Genomic DNA, 14,345 nt, shown 5'->3' on the forward strand with positions numbered 1-14,345 from the left:
TAAAAGGCCCAAGAAAAATGTCCCTAATTCTGGTCAAGCCGGAGGTAAAAGAAAAGTTTCCAGGCCAAACCAAAACAAAGCATGGTCTACACAGCCAGGTAGCAGAGACTTGTGTGCTCCACCCAACCCCCCACCGTGTGTAGATCTTGTCGTCTCTGAGTAACACGGTGTGGATAGCTATAATGACTATTCCTGGTTGTCAACTTGCTCACCTGTGATCCAGATCTTGAGGCTGGAAGACACAAGTTTCTGACCTGGATCTTGGCATGAAGATATTGAGGCATAGTGACCATGAAAATCTTTGACCTGGGCAAGGTAGGGCATGCCTTTAATCCCAGGAGACTAAGGCAAGGTGATCTCTGAGTTCAAGGTCAACCAAGTCCCAGATTCAGGCGTGGTGGTATACACTTTAATCTGGGCCACACTTTCTGCTGGAGGTCCCCATAAGGACATTGGACAAAGGAAGATTCGGTCTTCTTCACCTGCTTGCACTTAACTCGCTGGCACATCTGTTGGAACCTACTTCTACAGAAGACCAGCTGAAACACCCAGCCTTGTGGGACTGAGCAACTACTAGATCCTTGGACTTCTCATTCAGAGCTGACCGTTGTTGGGTTAGTCGGAGTGCAGACTGTAAGTCATCACAATAAATTCCCTCAATATAGAGAGGACATTCCATAAGTCCTGTGACTGTAGAGAACCCTGACTAATACAGAAGTCTGTGAAGACGTACCTGAAAGAAATGGTCCCTGTCACCTCCCTCCTGAGCAAGGAAGTCAGTTATGCAAATACCAACCCCTGGAACCTCAGGTTGTAAATTAATTGTGTGAAAGTTCACTCCCTGATCATGACCTGAGTGAGCCCAGCAGGGCCAAGTCAATGCGGTTCTGTTGGTGAGTTCTTGATTTTCCGAATTCCCTGGAGAAGCAGAATCTAAGGGTATGTATGCGATGTGGCTTTTCAGCTTTGCTGAACCTTCGGTGATGGACAGGGTAACAGGGAGACAGTTGAGTTGGCCAGGCAGACTCGGGGTACCTCCCAGCTCGAGCTGAGGAAGGGTTGGAAGCTTCCCTGGAGAGATCTCCGCAGACCTCAGGCCTTGTAGCATCTCGAGAGTTCACCGATTAGCTGCCGCTGGCAAGTCCGCCTGCACCGCTTGACCCCCCAGGACCATTTGGAATGTGGGACTCTGAATCTCAGGTTTGAAGAGAGCACTTTCTACGAAGATCCTGGCGTTTAGTGTAAAGAACTCAGTGGCCGTGCTAGCACTTCTGCTTGTCTTCTGGAAAGTACATCCTTTGAGATGACGACACATTAGTAGTATAAATAATGAATTCCATGTGGCCTTTTCAGTGTTTATAGTGCGCGTGCACATGCGTGTGTGTATGTGTGTGTCTCAGGAGTTGGGGTGGGAGGAGTCATTGTCCTCAGATGTGTCTAACGATTTTTCCTTTGGGTGTGCGTGATATCTATGCACACATGTTTATAACCCTGAGCTATTACTTACTAGGATTCATCTGGACTGCTCTTGGCTCCATTGGGCCGGCCCCCAGAGCCATGTTTTTACAGTTCAGCTAACCCATGATGGCTAGGCTCTTCCTGTCCTGCACACTCTTGTGTTCCACAGCGGCTTCTTTCTTCTCCTACCTCCTTGGTGGCATCTTTATTCACCGGTCACAGCAAGCTGGGGGCAGGGTCACTCAGTGTCTTAAGTTCGGACTCTCTAGTCTTTGGGGTAACCAGTCTGGGTGGGTGGGTGCCCAAATTAGCATTAGAATACAAGCAGCATTAATTAGGCCAACCCACTGTGCGCCCCTCACACAGTAGGCATTTCATCCACAGAGCCCCCGGCACTCTCAGGGATGTGCAGAGGATAATCTGAGGAACAGTCTATGTACTAAAGACTGTTGACAGCCACGCAGCAATCCGTGCCCGTGTCTGTGACAGCGTGGATTTCTCTTGGTTGTTTTCGTTTGTTGTTTTTTTTTGAGACAAGGTCTCATGAGGTAGCTCTGGCTAGCCTGGAACTCACTCAACCTGTAGGCCAGGTTTGCCTGAGACAGTCCTCCCTCTGTCTGGCTCCTGGTGGGATCACAGGTGTGTGGTGCTATCACCTGGAAGGAGGTAACGGGGGTCATCAAAAGGATCAGCCAAGTGGGGTGGTTCATGATTGCCATCCAGCACCCCAGAGTTCTGGGTTCCACGGGTTCTAGGACAGCTGGGGCTGTATGACTTAGTTAGCTTAGGCTACAGTGAGATTCTGTCCCTAAAACACATTAGCAAGAAGAGTAGGTTATGGGACTGGAGAGATGGTTCAGTGGTTAAGAGCACTGACCGCTTTTGCAGAGGTCCTGAGTTCAGTTCCCAGCAACCACATGGTGGCTCACAACCACCTGTCATGGGATCTGATGCCCTCTTCTGGTGTGTCTGAAGATAGCTACAGTGTACTCATAAATAAAATAAAGAATTTTTTTTTAAAGAGCAGGTTACAAGCAAGGCATGCTGGGAACCCAGTGTTAGTGCCTTCACAATCCTGTGGTGAATGGCTGATGAGAACGAGAGACCTCAAGGCCACGAGCAAGGAATGGTCTCCCGTCAGCTTGATGACAGAGCTCAGTGATCTTTCCACTCTCAACACCCTTCATAGGTCACTGGGGAGGGTACCAAGGTCCTGAAATGCTAAGCAAGCGCTCTCTCTCTCTCTCTCTCTCTCTCTCTCTCTCTCTCTCTCTCTCTTGGTTTTCCAAGACAGGGTTCTCTGTGTATCCCTGGCTGTCCTGGAACTTACTCCGTAGACCAGGCTGGCCTCGAACTCAGAAATCTGCCTGCCTCTGCCTCCCAAGTGATGGGATCAAAGCATGTGCCACCACTGCCCGGCTAGCCAGCGCTCTCTTGCCAGCTGCCCCCTCAATGGGAGAAGGAATATGTTTGATAAGGTTACCCGAAATGCCTTCAGTTGCGCACGCACACAGCTCTTTCTAGCAGATGGGCTTTCCAGGGAACCTCTCTCAGGACCCGAGAGCTCCTTTAACAGTCTAAGAGCGATGCTAGGCTACTGCTTGTCCAGTATTGGGCGTGCTTAGCCCTCAGACTTCACTGTATAGCCAGTGACTACGCAGCTTGAAGCAGACATGAGTAACAGCAATGGCGGCTTGAAGTTCTCTTCTTGCTCTTAAGACCACCGGAAAGAAACCTAATGTTTGCTGATTTTGTTTTTGCCTTCCTGGAAAAGGAGCTCACAAGTGAAGTATCCCACTCAGGGTAGCAGGGGCTGCAGTGGGCAGACCATCCCCCTCACCGAATCTGTGCGCATCGCTGTCTAGTGGCACAGCCGTGGTCACAGAAATCGGTGCTGGTGTGTGGTTTCTGTTTCCCTGCCAGTTGCCAATCCAGTTGCCAATCGGGGTTGAGACCTGCAGATGACCTTTGTCCCACATGCTCCAGAACACCCTGTGACAGCAACATGGGCTGGTTTCCTCTGCTCTTCTCAGCTGTCCCAGCCAGCCAATCCTGAATAAGACAGCCTTGTTTTTTGTTTTTTAATCTACCAAGTCCCAAGATATTAGAGCTATTCCACGAACACAGGGTGTGATTCCAGAAGGTCTCGTAAAAACCTTGTTGGGGAGAAGTGCCAGGCCACCTTTGGGGGAACTTTCCTCCCTCCCTCACTGTGGACTCACAGGCCAGAGTGACCTCCCCCTTATTGCTTATGACACCTTGGCCCTTAGATGGCTCTTATTTAAGTCTCTAGGAATTTTGAAATAAAGCAAGCGGTGGGGTGGGGTTGAGGTGGCAGGGCTCTCAGGGCCCCGGTGCAGCCCTACTGGGCTGCTGGAAAATCTGTTTTCTCCCAGCCTGGGTCACTGCTGCCTGCAGCTCAGTGCCTTGAAGGTTAAATGCCCTGGGGGATATTTTTAAACTGCAGGGGCTGGTTAATCTAAAAGTGACATTTACAGCCACAGTGGAGAGCAGCCTGCAGGGCAGCTTAGATCCGGGCCTCAGCCAACAAGGAGCTTGAAAAATGTCAACCCTGGACACGCAGTTTGGAAGCCATGGGGAATGCAAGGCCAAAGTGTGAACACAGTAAGTGAGCCCACCCCTGCCCCCCGGGGGCCACGGGCCTCAAAGCCTTCCCTGTGGGATGGTGTGTGTATGTGTGTGTGTGTGTGTGTGTGTGTGAGAGAGAGAGAGAGAGAGAGAAAGAGAGAGAGAGAGAGCGAGAGAGCGCAAGAGCGTGTAGTGTCAGTCCCAGACAAAAGTAGCCACTTGAGAGTTTTAGGGGACACAGAACTGCTGAGCAGTCTGTTATAAAAGCCAGTCTCTGGTTCCGTGTTTCAGGTTGAATCTGCCGCTTTGCCCTATAACTGCCCTGACTATTATTTTAAAATAAAAACGGACTTCCATGTAGGTGGCTGGCCATCTCTACTTGCCCAGGACAGGGTGATTCCAGGGGACTCAGAATTATCTTTTATTGTGTCTTTAGTTGGTGTTTATTTACCCGGGATGTCCTGGAACTTGCCGAGCCATCTAGGCTGGCCTTGAACTCACAGTTGCCCTCCTGTCTTAAAACAAAACAAAACAAACACTGGCTGCTCCATTCCTCAGTGGAGGCCCAAGTCATGACTGGAGGTGCAGGTCTGGGACTTCCTGCATCCATGGTTTCCTCCAGAAGCTCTGGAAATGTTGTAGGTGTGCTTGTGTCTGTATAGGAGTTGCATGAACCACCTTTGTGTGTGCACGTGCACCTTTTATAATGTTTTGGGCTAATTCAGAAATGCTGGAGGTGTCAAACCTGATTCTCAGGCTGTGTGGGCTACGGGCATGCTTGTATTTTGAAATGGAGGTGGCCTCTGGATCTTCCTCCAATAGAATCCTGGCAATCTCCTGTTCTAACGTGGCCTCTGAGTCTTGAGTCAGAACTCTCACTTTCAGGGTGGGTTTGTGTGTCCCTAGTGGGGTGTGGGAGCAGTCCGAAATCACAGCAACCTGAGAAGGGCACACACACATTCAGTCTTTCTTATTCTGTGTGTGTGTGTGTGTGTGTGTGTTGTGGCCGTGGGGTGCAGCCTGGCAGCTGGGCTGGGCACCTTCATTCTAGGAATCCAGGGCTCCTGTCACAGAGTCCAGGCTGCTGAGGGATTGCTCTCTGTATGGCAGGTCTGAGCAGGGTGCTCAGATGACCTTGAGATTCCCAGGGCAGGGAGGAGTAACAGGTGCTCTTTCTCCCATCCCTGGGTCAGAGCACTAAGCTGCATAGAATTTCCCCGATGGCTCTGGCCAATCAAGCGGTGGATGGTGAAAGCCCCACCCCGGTTCAGCTTGCTCCTGCTCTTCTCTGAGCCCTCTTAACCACCCCACACCTGTGCGTTCTCCATAGGAGCAGCTACTCTCTAGGAAAGACCCTTTAGCTTGCCCAAGCTTAGTGTCAGTCCACCTTTTTTTTCTTTTTCTTTTTCTTTTTCTTTTTTTTTTTTTCTTTTTTTTTTTGGTTTTTTGAGACAGGGTTTCTCTGTATAGCCCTGGCTATCCTGGAACTCACTCTGTAGACCAGGCTGGCCTCGAACTCAGAAATCCGCCTGCCTCTGCCTCCCGAGTGCTGGGATTTTTTTTTTTTTTTTTTTTTTCGAGACAGGGTTTTCTCTGTGTAGCCCTGGCTGTCCTGGAACTCACTTTGTAGACCAGGCTGGCCTCGAACTCAGAAATCCGCCTGCCTCTGCCTCCCGAGTGCTGGGATTAAAGGCATGCGCCACCACACCTGGCATCTTTTTTTCTTTCTTGAACATCTGCTTTACACTTATTTATTTATTTATTTATTTATTTATTTATTTATTTATTTATGCAGGCGTGGAACATGTTGCAGGGTATTTGATCACATGGCGAACCCCAAGATTTGTGTTCCCTACTGAAAATACCTGTCCCTAGTTGTGTGGTTCAGCCCATAGCACACACCTGTAATCAATCCCTCTGGCTGGAATACAGACTTAATAATCCTTTAATCCCAAACAGTGAAGGTAAAGTTAAGTTTGTAGAAGGAAGTGATGGCTAATTGAGTGGCAGACAAAGTGACGAATCAGAGAAAGATTTGACAGAATGTGTCAGAGATAGGATACACCCAAGTCTTAAGAGAACAGACAGGAAAAAGAGGCTGCTCTCTTAAGAGAGAAGCACAGAAAAGGAAGAGAGAGAAGGAGACAGACAGTTGTACAGAGACAACGTGAAGAGAGAACAAGCCAGACACAGGTGAAGATTGAACGAGCCAGAGAGTGAGAAGGAACCAGAAGATTAGAACAGATTAGCAGTTTCAGTTTGAGGCAGAGCAATTCAGGAGAGGCCGAGAGAGGAGCCAGATTGAAGCAGTCAGCTTGGAGAGGCATTTAAGCCAGAACAGCTGAGTTGAACCAGCCAGTCAGAGATCAGAAAGAGCTAGAAAGGGTGAGCTTACTCAATAAATAGTAAGTCTCAGAGGCTGAAAACATTCTAGGCTGAGATGAGACTATACGAAGTCTAGAAGCTTCCATCTACTACATACACTTTCTGCATGAGGCCTAGGTTAGCAGACGGAGGCAGTAAGCATCAGAGACAATAAACAGGAAAAAAAAGTCACTTGTAAACCATGTGAAGGTCTGTTGGTTCTCCCTCCCACCATGTGGAGTCAGAGAGATCTAACCCGAACCTCCGGGCTTGGCAGCAAGGATCTTTCTTTACCTGCTAAGCCTCTTTGTTGGCTCTCACTCATGAGGTGAACATGATTTGTGACTAAGATGGGTATCGAAGGATGGCTCTGAGTTCCTCGCTGTAAAAGCTTCAGTACTCAGGATTGTCAGGTCCGGGGAATTGCGTCACCTGACGGGAGGTCTTCCTTATTCTGAAGGACAGACGGTTGCAGCTTTACCTTACCACAGGGTAGGCGCAGTGATCGAGCAAGGTGGAGCCGGGCTGTGGCCCAGTCTGGGATCCACGTGGCCTCTGGGGAGCACGGAGAATTTGTGGTAGGACCTCTCAGAATCTTCTCATTGTGGGGCACCTGCGGGGGGGGGGGGAATTGTCCATGGTGCCACTTGGCAGAGATAAGGACCACCTCATAGGATCTTGGGGACCTCTGAACAGTCATGTTGGATGTGTTCCTGGTTTCTATGCAGGGTCCTGGCAGACAGGGGTGTGGTATGGGCGGGAGCTGTGGGCAGGAGCTCAGAGCTCTGTGTACCTCAATCTTCCAGGCTTCTAGTTGAATCAGGACAGGGTGGGGGCCAGGAACGGAATAGAATTAGGTTGACTGCAGGCTGAGCTAATACACTCAGCCCAGCTCAGTCCCAGCTCCCCTATTTCTGATGCTGTACCCTGTTTCCTCCTGGGGGGCAGGGAGGACTCCTGAGCCTCAATCCCATGTCCTTGAGCAACAGTGTTCCAGAGCACAGAGGTCAGAGGTTCTGTGGATGCTGAAGTGGGATAAAGGATGTGTGTGGGGTGTGTATGTGTGCTCCCAGTCAGCGCTCCATGTCTTCAGGAGGCTTCAGTGGTGTACGTTTCTAGTACTTGCTCTGAGCTTCCCAGTCGATACTGGATTTGAGATTGCAAAAGAAATGGTTTACGCTGTTACATTGTTTAACTGTGTCTCAAGTCTCTCAGTTAACTGGGAGTTCTGTAGTGAAGAAGCAGGCCCAGGTTTTTTGTGGTTTTTTTTTTTTTGTTGTTGTTGTTGTTAAGATTTATTTATTTTATGTGTATGTGTACACTGTAGCTGTTGTAAGCCTTCATGTGTTGTTGGGAATTGAATTTAGGACCCCTGCTCCACACCAGCCCAAAGATTTATTTATTTATTTATTATAAGTAAGTACACTGTAGCTAGCTGTCTTCAGACACACCAGAACAGGGCTTCATGAAGGATGGTTGTGAGCCACCATGCGGTTGCTGGGATTTGAACTCAGGACCTTCAGAAGAGCAGTCAGTTCTCTTACCCGCCGAGCCATCTCGCCAGCCCAGGCCCAGGCCCAGGCTTTAAGCCTAAGTCTGATCTCCTGGAGCTCACTCTCCTGCCTGTGAGATCAATGTACACAGGACAGCAGCCCACACGGCTGCCACCTGGGATGAACCACGAAAGTCTGACAACCTACCACAGATGCCCTGAAGTGGGAGGAGAGGCAGGACTCCTGAAAGTTGCTCCAACCTCCTCACTCGTGTCACATCGTGCACACATATGCTCGGGTGTCACCTGCATGGGAGTGCACACACACAAACACACACACTCACAAAACTGTGTGAAAGTCTGTTTTCTGAATGATGAGCCATGGGGGGTTGGCGCTTCCATCTTGAGTGGCAGTGTGTCATCCTGACCTCTGAGAGCATGCATGATGCTCTTTTGACCCATCAATGTCCTAGGCCTCTCACGCCCCGCACCCCCTGCCCCATGGAAAGCCCTGGGACGCTCCCCGTCCCCGCTATTTCTCCTAGGGTCCTGGTTTGTTAAGTACTTAGAGTTACAATGTAGATAGTTTTGGCTCCCCTGTTTGTAATAGGCCAGCCCGGGGAAGGGAGATGGGCTTGTGTAATGGCCCAAGGGCTCTCAGTGGCTTAGACTTGATCTTAGATAATGTTCTCAGCATAGTATCTGGAACACTGTAGCCCAGTTAGCATCAACCAGTTCTTCTGCCCTCTGCCTTCCTCACGTACGAGAAAGCCAGGATTTGGGAGCTTGGTGAGAACTCAGGCCCGCACAGCAGTGAAAGGGCACTTGAACCCACCCCTCCAGGCACATCCACGCGAGGTGATGTGCTGTGTGTAGGGTTCTTGGGGTATTTGGGTTGGTTTGGCTTTTTGAGACAGTCTGGTATAGTCTAGGCTGGACCCAAGCTTGTATGTAGCAGAGGCTGGCTCCTTATCTTGTTCCCTCCACGGCCAAGTACTGGGATTATAGGCATGTTCCACCATGCCCAGCTGAGCTCCTGTTTTTGTTTATAAATGTTTCCTTTAAACAATACTGGGGAGGTGTGTGCGGAAGTCAGAAGACAACCTGGGGAGCCAGTTCTCTCCTATGCCACATGGGGCTCCAGGGGCGGAACTCAGGCCATCAGACTTAGCAGCATGCGTCTTTGTCTCCTGAACCATTTCACCAGCCCCAGATTTTGGGTTTTGACCCACACCCTGCTCCCTCAGGCCACCCTGCTCCCACTCAACAAGGTGGAACTGGGATTCCAGCTACAGTCCTCGGGCTTCGTCCTTGTACCTGGAACTTCCACCTCCCTGACCTTGCCAAGTCCTCATGGCCTTCAGAGCCGATTCCAGTGCCCTTGACCTACACAGCCTTCCTGTTCTTCTGAGCCTTATTCCAGTGCCCTTGACCTACACAGCCTTCCTGTTCTTCTGAGCCTCGCTCCCTCGTTGCCGCCCCCACAGCAGCCAGGGCAGCAGTCGGAAGCTGCAACACAAAGTTGCAAACAGAATCAGCACCAAAGATCTGCCCGGGAGGCAGCGGGTACTGGGCCCTGACCCGAGTGTTATCTAGAGCGGCTTGTAGGTTTGTGTATGGAAAGGGAAAGCCCGGGAACAGGCTGTTCTTCCTCAGGGAGGCCGCCCTTTCACCCTAGAGAGCTCTGTTCCCACCAAAATCCAACGCCATCACCTCAGTTACTGAGGCTGATGGACAGCCCTGGCTCTTCTCAGTCTCACCTCTGGAGGTTACTTCACTGCACACAGACTAAAAGGTGCAATAGTCCTGCCCCAGGAGCAGCCTGGGGGAGGTCTCAGCCTGATGGGAAAGAAGCCATCTCTCTTCTATACATTTGATAGACGTGTATAAAAGAGATGGGCTTACGCCCACCAGAATACCAGGTAAAGCAAAGGGTGAGGTTCCCCAGGGGCAGCCAGGGAGAGGGGCTTGACCGTCACGGTGGTCACGAGTGCCAGCCTAAGTGGTTGGAGCTCCATCAGCCACCAGCCTGCTGTGGTTGCTACTGCCACTGACTGTGTCCTGCACTCGGGGAAATTAAGGCTCATGCTAACTCTCTCACAGTAGTCAGAGCTTGAAAGTCAGATGGGCTCTCCTGGCATTAACCGGGTGCCGGCTGTGTGCTGGGCACTGTGGTTGTGCCCTTCTGAGTCAACATTCCCAGAGTTCCCTGGGGTGTGAAGTCACATGAGTGTTAAAAAAATTGATAAACCGTTTTTTCCTTTCCAAGACCTGAATGACAACCCTGAGACTAAATATTTATGAATAAGTGCCTATGCTGTAAGCTTTGGCTCATTCCCCAACTAGCTTGTAACTTATTTAACTATTCCAGGTCTACCACTCTCCTTCCCTCCCATCCCCTTCTCTCTTGAGTCTCTCCTTTTATTGGCTCACTATTTCCTAGAATCCTCCCTTCCTGCCACTGTCCTTCCTCCTACTTCCTGCCTCAACTCATTGGCCATTGGCTTCTTCTTTTTTTTTTTTTTTTTTTTTTTTTTGAGACAGGGTTTCCCTGGCTGTCGTGGAGCTCACTTTGTAGACCAGGCTGGCCTTGAACTCAGAAATCCTCCTGCCTCTGCCTCCCAAGTGCTGGGATTAAAGGTGTGCGCCACTACGCCCGGCTGGCCATCGGCTTTTTTATTGGTGATTATTTCAAAGCGATTCTCCCTACACCTGCGCCTTCTCCATCTAAGCTGCACCAGCTTTCTCATCTCTGATGCCCCAACACCTCCAGCGCTGCCCATGCTCAGTGCTCCAGTGCCCAGAGGACTTGGCACCAGCCACAGCTGTTTATTTTCTGCTTGCTCCAGGCCTGTCCGCTAGCCTTCTCTGGAGTCCCATGCTCTGGCATGTGGTAATTCTGGGACCTATTGAATCTCCCTGCTGCTGCTTTTTCTGTTGCTTGTGGGTTGTTTTTCTTTTGGGTCCTGGTCAAGCCCCACCCTGAAGCGCAAGGCTGGCTTTGAGTGAGCATGCTGCAATCTTCCTGCCTCAGCCTCAGCCTCCACAGTACTGGGAGACCAGGCTTGAGCTGCCACAATCAGCTCCTCCTAACCTGTTGAATAACTGAGCTCCACAGCCTGTGGCCTCTGCCTATTACGTATACTCTCCATGTGCCTCCAAGCTGAGTGACTGCAGGCAAGCCACAGCCCCTCCCTCGTCGCCAGAGTCTCGTCTTTAAAACGGTATAAGAATAATACTTTCCAGGGAGCTGGAGACAGGGCTCGGCATGTGTTGCTCTTGTAAAGGAGTTTGCTTCTCAGCTCCCACATCTGGCAGCTTACAGCCCCCTGTAACTTCAGCTCCTGGGGGATCTGCTGCCCCCTTCTGGTCTCAGTGGGGAAATGCACTCATGCTTAAACTTAGACATATACCCATAATTAAAGATAAAATAATTTTTTTTAAAAAGAATTCTCTTTGAGTGAGGTGTGATGGTGTATACCCGTAATCTCAGACCTTGAGAGTCTGAGGCAAGAAGGCCAGTGTTAATTCAAAGCCATCCTGGCTACATTGCCAGACTCTGTCCCAAAGAGAAGGGGGCGGGGGGGGGGCGGTAGGGGTGAAGTGGGGGAACAAAACAAAAAAGAAAAGACCACATGTGGTAGCCCATGCTTTTAATCCCAGAGGCAGAGACAGTCACATTCTGTGAGGTCAAAACTATCCTGGTCTACATATCAAGTTCCAGGCTAGCCAGGGTCATATAATGACACTTTATAAAGAAAAAAAAAAAAAAGCCTTTTCTTTATTTGGCAGAACACCCCTGTCTCCCTGAAGCCCTCTCCAGGAAAGTCCAAAGTGTGGGGTCTGCTCCTGTTCCTTTGAGTTGAGTCCCTTAGACAGTATAGATTTAGAGGCAAGCCACAGCTGTAGGACATCAATAATCCACCCAATATGACTTCCTCTGGAGACAAGAGGATTTATTTATTTATTTTTAGTTATTTGTATTTATTTAGTTTGTGTGTATGTGTGTATATATGTGTAGGTGTGGTCACCATTGCATGCGTGTGACAGGCAATGAGCAGTTTGTGACGGCCTTTCTCTCCTTCCACCATGTATGCCCACGGCCAGAGCTGTCTGCCTGCTTCTGTTTAGGAGAGCCACTAAGATTGTCACTGAAAGTGACCACACAGGGTGGGCTGATTCTCACAGTAATCCTAGGAGGTGGGAGCAGGTGAGGATTGTCCCTTTTCTAGGTGAGGGACCCTGGCTCAGAATGAGGTCAGAATCTGCCCAGGATAACATTCTTCTTGAGTATTAGAGCATCCCACTCTCTGCCTCAGGCTCTCAGTGAAGACGTCACATGTGCTGCACGTGACATTGGGCTTCTGGGTACTCAGACAGGAAGCATAGTGGATACCTGGTCCCCCTGAATCAGGCTGCAAGTGGGAGTGTCTTTGCAGAAACACCATGGCCTGTGATACCCTTGTCCCCATAGGCAGGGGTGTGGTTCAGCCATCTCCAGGGGCGGTGTTTACCCTAGTGGTTAAAGTTGGCTATGTGCTACCCTTTTGGCAGCCAGGGAGCCCTTGGCCACCCACTCTCTATTCTGATACTATCACCTCTTTTTCCATTGTGTCCGGTATGGCCCATCCTAAGAAAATGCTGAACCATGCGTTATCCTCTAGACTGGAGCTCGAGGGCAGGGGACAGGGACAATCTTGTAATGTTGCTCACCTGGAGGCCACCTGCACCGGTCGGTGGGAACATTTCGAACAGATTCTGGAGAAGCCGGCTTAGGCAAGGAGAACGGTTGCGTGAGTGTGGAGTAGGTTTAAGTACGGACGTGTAGCAAGCCAGGAGGAGGTGGCTTTTTGTGCTGGCAAACCCCAGATTATGGAGAGAGAGCCAGGTGAGGGCTGAGCCAGCGCCAGGACTGTGGTGGCAGGTAAGTAAGTGTGCTGCAGGGAATTCCAACTCCTGGTGCCTCCTCTGAGTACTGGCCAAGCCCCTCCCCTGTGGCCTGATACAGCACACCACAGCCTCCTGCTGAAAGGTGACACTCAGAAGGCAGGTTCCCTTAGTCACCGTGTGGGCACTTGTGAGACTCTCCTGAGAATGGAACTGGTGGCCACGTCCCCAGTGTTGGTAAGTGGCCCTAAATATTCAGGAGCTAAACCGGATGGGAGGAAAAAAAAAAGTCTCAAGTAGAGACGGGGACTGCAGGATGCTGTCCCTGTCCCTCCAAGACCTTGACTAGACAGGGTGAATGTGTTATTTTGGCAAGGGGGGGGGGGAAGGGGACAAGCCCTCCACCTGCTGCACCATGGTGTTGGCCACTGGCCAGCGCTTGCTGGAGCCTGACAGCTTCCTGCATTGGGCATGGTAGGCTAGATGGCTCCGACACCAGACAGTTGTTGCTTGGGTTTGAATGGCAAGAAGTAAAAAAATACCCTAAGGGGTGTGGCTGAGTTGAGTATTTACCTCATGTGCACAAGGTCCTGGGTTTTAGTATAGCCCTGGGGGAAAAAAAAGAAAGAGAAGAAAGGAACTAAAAGGAACTTTGACCAGCAACCAGTTTGGGGGTCAGTTAGGTCAGGTCAGGGGAGAGCTACCTCCCAGGGAACAGTTGCTCCCTGGGAGGTCAGGCCCTTCTTGAGTCTCTGCTGTTCAGACCACTGCCCAGCTGGTCTGGGCAGCAACCTTTGAGATCTGGTTTTGCTGTCCTTTCTGAAAGGCACACAGCCAGATGTGGTATCTCTCAGCACAGCTTGTGGCGCCTTGGGTCCTATAAGAATTATCTGTATCTATGTGTTGACAGGGGAAGGTGTGGGTGATGGGTCAGTAGCTGAGCTGGGCTGAGTGTCTGAGCTTCTTTGAGTCACAGGTGTCCAAACTATGAAGTGGAAGCATCAGGTAAGGACAGGCTCGTGGGACAGTGATGTTCTGGGATGGGAGGGTTGGGGCAAGGAGGCTGAAGGCCCTCCGCGGGCACAGGTGTATGGAAATTGAGTGTGTGCAATGCCAGGGCAAGGAGGGGAGTCTGCATTTTTTTTTTTAGAGTGGGAAGCGGGCCCAGAGGAAGAGGTTGGCAGCTTTTTCAAACAGTTCCCCCGCATGTATGCACTTGGTAACCTCTGTCCTGGCGACCCCGGTCCTATGCTTAATGAGAGAGAGAGAGAGAGAGAGAGAGAGAGAGAGAGAGAGAGAGAGAGAGAGGTAGGTAGAAGGTCATTGTAGTACACAGCATTTGGGAGGCAGCGGCAGGTAGGTCTCTGTGAGTTCAAAGCCAGCCTGGTCAACACTGTGAGACCTTGTCTCTAAATAAATACTTATTTAAGTAAATAAGTAAACAGGGAGAAGACACCTAGGGTTTCCACGTGGGTAGCCCTGGCAAAGCCTGGTATTAGAATCATTGCTTCCTGTCAGCACAGGATTTACATTATGGAGTGCGTCGAGGCCAGTC

The 14,345-nt window shown here is 50.4% G+C and overlaps 1 protein-coding gene across 3 annotated transcripts in view; it reads left to right on the plus strand.

The window, feature by feature from the left end:
* Positions 1-3,559: 3,559 nt before the first annotated feature.
* The window catches only part of Acacb (acetyl-CoA carboxylase beta), a 106,419-nt gene continuing 95,633 nt past the window's right edge, over positions 3,560-14,345 (plus strand). The window contains exon 1 of one of the 3 annotated variants that reach the window (XM_085837040.1): positions 3,560-4,083. The gene's annotated coding sequence lies outside the window, so the exon portion shown is untranslated. Of the gene's footprint in view, positions 4,084-12,918; positions 13,028-14,345 lie in introns of those variants that run through there. The other 2 variants (XM_085837042.1, XM_085837041.1) reach the window with 2 other exon arrangements.

Source organism: Mus caroli, unplaced genomic scaffold, assembly GCF_978045245.1.
Source record: "Mus caroli unplaced genomic scaffold, Mus_caroli_1 scaffold_4, whole genome shotgun sequence".
NCBI lineage: Eukaryota > Metazoa > Chordata > Mammalia > Rodentia > Muridae > Mus > Mus caroli.